Below are 6673 nucleotides of genomic sequence, written 5' to 3' on the forward strand. Positions count from 1 at the left end.
AATTTGCGTCTTAAGGTGTTATTCTAGTACGAACTCCAGGATAGATCGAACAGAAAGTATAGCTTCGTGTTATTTTGCTACGGACTCTTGAATAGATCGATCAGAAAGAATAACTTTGAGGTGGTTTCGTACCCTACAATAATCTATTTGTTAGTTCTCCGCTATTAGTGACTTTGGAGTGACTCTTTGTTGCATGTTGAGGGATAGTTATATGATCCAATTATGTTATTATTGTTGAGAGAACTTGCACTAGTGAAAGTATGAACCCTAGGCCTTGTTTCCTAGCATTGCAATACCGTTTACGCTCACTTTTATCATTAGTTACCTTGCCATTTTTATATTTTCAGATTACTAAAACCTATATCTACCATCCATATTGCACTTGTATCACCATCTCTTCACCGAACTAGTGCACCTATACAATTTACCATGGTATTGGGTGTGTTGGGGACACAAGAGACTCTTTGCTATTTGGTTGCAGGGTTGTTTGAGAGAGACCATCTTCATCCTACGCCTCCCACGGATTGATAAACCTCTACACTTGGAGGCCCAACAACGTCTATAAGAAGAAGGTTGTGTAGTAGACAGCAGAGGGCAGCAGCCCAGGAGGTGGTGCCCCCCAAGGGGAGTCCGAATAGGACTAGGGGAAGGGGGGCGACCCCTCTTTCCCTCTCCCTCTCCCTCTCCCTCTCTTTCCTTCCCCCTTCCTCCTTCCTAGTAGGACTAGGAAAGGATGAATCCTACTCCTACTAGGAGGAGGATTCCTCCTCTCCTTGGGTGCCACTAGGGCCTGCAGCCTCCCCCTTGCTCCTTTATATACGGGGGCAGGGGGCACCCTAGGACACACAAGTTGATTGTTCCAAGCCGTGTGTGGTGCCCCCTCCACCATAATCCACCTCGTTCATATCGTAGCGGTGCTTAGGCGAAGCCCTGTTCTGGTAGCAACATCATCACTGTCATCACGCTGTCGTGCTGACGAAGCTCTCCCTCGAAGCTCTACTGGATCGTGAGTTCGCGAGACGTCATCGAGCTGAACATGTGCAGATCACAGAGGTGCCGTACCTTTGGTGCTGGGATCGGTCGATCGTGAAGACGTACGACTACATCAACCGCGTTGTCATAATGCTTCCGCTCACGGTCTACGAGGATACGTAGACAACACTCTTCCCTCTCGTTGCTATGCATCACCATGATCTTGCGTGTGCGTAGATTTTTTTTTGAAATTACTATGTTCCCCAACAGTGGCATCCGAGCCAGGTTTATGCGTAGATGTTATATGGACGAGTAGAACACAAAGGAGTTGTGGGCATGGTATATACATATTGCTTGTCGTCACTAGTTGATTCTTGATTCGATGGTATTGTTGGATGAAGCGTCCCAGACCGACATTACGCGTATGCTTACGCGAGATTGGTTCTACCGACGTGTTTTGCACACAGGTGGCTGGTCGGTGTCAGTTTATCCAACTTTAGTTGAATCAGATTCAATGAACAGGGTTCTTTGTGAAGATCAAAAAGCAATCACTATACCGCGTTGTTGTTTTTTATGCGTAGGTAAGAACGGTTCTTGCTCAGCCCGTAGCAGCCACGTAAAACTTGCAACAACAAAGTAGAGGACGTCTAACTTGTTTTTGCAGGGCATGTTGTGATGTGATATGGTCAATACATGATGCTAAAATTTATTGTATGAGATGATCATGTTTTGTAACACAGTTATCGGCAACTGGCATGAGCCATATGGTTGTCGCTTTATTGTATGAAATGCAATCGCCGTGTAATTGCTTTACTTGAGATAGTTGTAGAAGCAATAGTTGGCGAGACGACAACGATACTTTGATGGAGATCAAGGTGTCAAGCCGGTGACGATGGTGATCATCATGGTGCTTTGGAGATGGAGATCAAAGGCACAAGATGATGATGGCCATACCATATCACTTATATTGATTGCATGTGATGTTTATCCTTCATGCATCTTATTTTGGTTAGTTCGGTGGTAGCATTATAAGATGATCTCTCACTAAATTTAAAGGTATAGGTGTTCCCCCTGAGTATGCACTGTTGCTACAGTTCATTGTGCCGAGACACCACGTGATGATCGGGTGTGATAAGCTCTACGTTCACATACAATGGGTGCAAGCCAGTTTTGCACACGCGTAATACTCAAGTTAAACTTGACGAGCCTAGCATATGCAGATATGGCCTCAGAACACTGAGACAGAAAGGTCGAGCGTGAATCATATAGTAGATATGATCAACATAGTGATGTTCACCAATGAAAACTACTCCATCTCACATGATGATAGGACATGGTTTAGTTGATACGAATCACGTGATCACTTAGATGATTAGAGAGATGTTTATCTAAGTGGGAGTTCTTAAGTAAGTTGATTAATTGAACTTTAATTTATCATGAACTTAGTACCTGATAGTATTTTGCATGTCTATGTTGTTGTAGATAGATGGCCCGTGATGTTGTTCTGTTGAATTTTAATGCGTTCCTAGAGAAAGCTAAGTTGAAAGATGATGGTAGCAACTACACGGACTGGGTCCGTAACTTGAGGATTATCCTCATTGCTGCATAGAATAACTATGTCCTGGAAGCACCGCTAGGTGACAAACCCGCTGCAGGAGCAACACCAGATGTTGTGAACACCTGGCATTGCAAAGCTGATGACTACTCGATAGTTCAGTGTGCCATGCTTTACGACTTAGAACTGGGACTTCAATGAGGTTTTGAACGTCATGGAGCATATGAGATGTTCCAGGAGTTGAAGTTAATATTTCAAGCAAATGCCCAGATTAAGAGATACGAAGTCTCCAATAAGTTCTACAGCTGCAAGATGGAGGAGAATAGTTCTATCAGTGAACATATACTCAGAATGTCTAGGTACCACAACCACTTGACTCAACTGGGAGTTAATCTTCCTGATGATAGTGTCATTGACAGAGTTCTTCAATCACTGCCACCAAGCTACAAGAGCTTCGTGATGAACTATAATATGCAAGCGATGGATAAGATGATTCCTGAGCTCTACACAATGCTAAAGGTTGCGGAGGTAGAAATCAAGAAAGAGCATCAAGTGTTGATGGTCAACAAGACCACCAGTTTCAAGAAAAAGGGTAAAGGGAAGAAGGGGAACTTCAACAGCAAGCCAGTTGATGGTCAAGTGAAGAAACCCAAGTCTGGACCTAAGCTTGAGACTGAGTGCTTCTACTGCAAAGGAACTGGTCACTTGAAGCGGAACTGCCCCAAGTATTTGACGGAGAAGAAGGATGCACTTGAAGGAAATATGCCCTAGAGGCAATAATAAAGTTATTATTTATTTCCTTATTTCATGATAAATGTTTATTATTCATGCTAGAATTGTATTAACTGGAAACATAATACATGTGTGAATACATAGACAAACAGAGTGTCACTAGTATGCCTCTACCTGACTAGCTCGTTGATCAAAGATGGTTATGTTTCCTAACCAAGGACATGAGTTGTCATTTGATAAACGGGATCACGTAATTAGGAGAATGATGTGATTGACTTGATCCATTCTATTAGCTTACACTACAAGAAAACCCCCTATAATGCAACATATATTCTTCAACGTTTTGATTGTATGTTGCAAAATTCACAATAGATACAGATAATAAGCATTGTAGCATATGCGTTTTAGATGTGTGCTCCACAACTCCAGACTCTTGTGGCCCGGCCCAAGTTGGCTTCACAATTAATCTAGGTCATTACCTTTTCCCAGCCTCCCTGTTCCTCTCGATTTCTCCCACGCCGCCCACCGCCCCTCAGCCTACCTGCATACCGGAGCGCCGCCGCTCACCACTCCCTTGCGATCCTCCGTTTCGGAAGGCCGCCCCTCACCACCCCCCTGCGATTCTCCATCCTGGCGCGCCGTCCCTAGTCAACTCTCCTCTGCGACCTTGCTTCTTGGCGCGCCACCCCTCGTCACCGCTTCCCTACGACCAACTGCGTCTGCTACCTCTCCACGAGGGCGTACGGCAACGGGCAGAGTTACCGCTACAACAACCCTCGCGATCGCGCTGCCGTGGTGAGCCGGACCACTTTTCTTCTCCAATTTTATTTTCCCCATCTTGCTCTACTTGACTTGAGTCTAGTTGGGAATTGCTACTTACGACTTGCTCGTCCCTGATAATGACCGAGAGGTTGAATTATAGATGGTTGGTGTGGAGGGGAGCTTCTAGGTGAAGCCTCTTGCTGTGATTGAATTGTTTCTAGTTATGGCTCAGGAGCTTGTCACCAGCCTATGGAAGTGAAACTTGATTGTGCAGCCGTTGGTTGTTCTCTTTGATTATGTGATTGACTAATTGTATAATAAGGCTCGTTGTCTTAGTCTTGTGGTTGATGTTGATGCTTCAAAGTTCAACTTTCTGCTTATGGTGCCACTTGCTTATGTTGTAGGCCTGATCAGTCACGTCGTCATATGCCCATATTTCTTTCCGAGACTTTGGAGCAGGTTACAATATCAAATTTCTCTACTAAGTAATTATTACCTACACTCGGTGCAGAGAAATGCAATCGCACTCAAGCACTGAATATGTTGCAATGGACATGACCCCAAAACTTTCTCCCTGTCTTTTATTTGAGACACAGTTCTGTAACTTTTTGTTACATATTTTCATTCGCTTAAAAGACCATTTCGATCTCTATGTTCTCTGCTACTACAAACCGAGGAGCAGCTTGACAACTTTACACAGCTCGGTCGACTAAGCCACTGCGACGCTGGGGGAGAAGGACATCGGTGCAGAGCATGGCAAGGCCGAGTACTTGTTGGATCTTAGGGCTTCTGATCCATAGTTCTCCGCATCATCATCCATCAGCATCTGGTGACATTATTAGCACTCAGAGCTTCATAAGGCTTTCTGCCCAGTACAGTTGGAGTTCAAGAGCGTAAGGAAGGTAATCTAGTGATCAATCACTGTTGCTTGTCAGAAAACTCTGAAAATATTATTGAGTACATCTACCATGAACTATGCTTGCCATTTTAAAAGATGTTTATGTGAGCTTCATGTCATATCAATTTTTTTGAAGCAAGCAGATCTTGCGATTTACTTATGATTTATGAACAGAAAATGTTTACTGTGTAACCCCTAAATACAGTAGAAGAGATTAGAGAAGCAGTTCTTATAAAACTACGCTGAGACGAGTAGTACTTATTTAGTCAAGTGACATGTTAGATAAAATTCTACACCTATTACAACTTATCTGACTTCTGTATTTTTTAAAGATAGCTGAACTAGATTGTGTTCTAGGAATAAAAATCCATCGATCTTTTCCATTTATTCACTTGGCTTTTGGAATTTGATTGATGTCCCCTTTCTCATATTATTAACAACATATACCTACACGGTTCTCTCTACTAGTTTGCCAAATTCTAGACACTTCTTTTGTGGTCCATGCTTCCTCTTTGTACTATGTTTACCTACATCTGTAATATCACTCCTTTATTCCCTTGATGTGATTTTCCTTTACAGAGAAGAATACACACCATGGGGAAAAGAGAAGTAAATTTGTATTTTTAGTCTACAGGGCGTCCTAATTATTTGTTCGAGCATGCTACAGTCTTGTTTTCTCTGCCGTGTCTTCTCCTTTTCTTAGTAGTGTCACTACTGATTGATCTGCTCAGATGTGCTATATAGAGTTTGATCTGGATATATACTAGCTATTTTATTGGGAGTTGGTTGTAAAGATGAACTAATGGTCGATCCACCCTGCTGTCCTCACTGCACTTCATGCAAAATCATTGGGCCGGTACTGGGAGTACCTCATTTATGATGGATCTTATACTTCAAAGCTTATTTATATTGTCTAATATGTTTTATTTGTACTAATTCAGTAAATTTAATTTATCTTTTGGCTTAATATGTCCAAGGTATTGATATAGTAATATTTTTTTACCTGATTAAAGGTCAAATATACTTCTTCAGTATCTTCCAGTAGGTGCCTCAGAATTATGAAGTTGATCGTACCATACCGCTACTTGAAAAAAATGTTTATCTTTGTGTTCTACACTGAAGCTATCACATGAAGTTTAATTATTTTAAGCGTTCATCACCAAAACTACTTTGTTGGTAGTGAAAGGCTTCATAGAATTTCATAGATGTTGCACATCATGAGATTAACCCGTAGAAGAATGTATTCATAACCATATGTCGTGTGTGATGTTGGGTTGTAGTTGTTGTATGCTGAAAGGCTTTTTTCCTTGCTTCCTTCCATTTTCTTCTATGTGCATTGACTAGACGTATGTTTTTACAATGTGGCATGGTTTGAGCATTTTAAATTCTTTACACGCTTCCATTATTTCCCGCCCCATTTATATTGGTATGTCCTTTAAATAGCAGGCAGGTACATGTGTCATGGCCACAATATAACTCAGTGTTAGCTGGCTTATAATCTCTTATCCCTTGAAAGACATAGAAGATGGCATCTCATGGGACAACACAAGAGACCATATAGTAAAGGAAAAGATGCAAACACGACAGGTCTTGGCCTCTGAACTTTTTCTGTTATATGTCACTTTTCTTTTAATTATTTTGCTCGACATGTTTCTGCCAATGGTAACTTTGATTTTCTCTAATAGGCAGGACCAAAAGTATTTTTAATGAGCCTAAAAAAATCATAACAGAGACCGGTATTGCTACAATTGTAA

The sequence above is a fragment of the Triticum urartu genome, chromosome 6A, assembly GCF_056163025.1.
Source record: "Triticum urartu cultivar PI428250 chromosome 6A, HENAU_Tu73, whole genome shotgun sequence".
Taxonomy (NCBI): domain Eukaryota; kingdom Viridiplantae; phylum Streptophyta; class Magnoliopsida; order Poales; family Poaceae; genus Triticum; species Triticum urartu.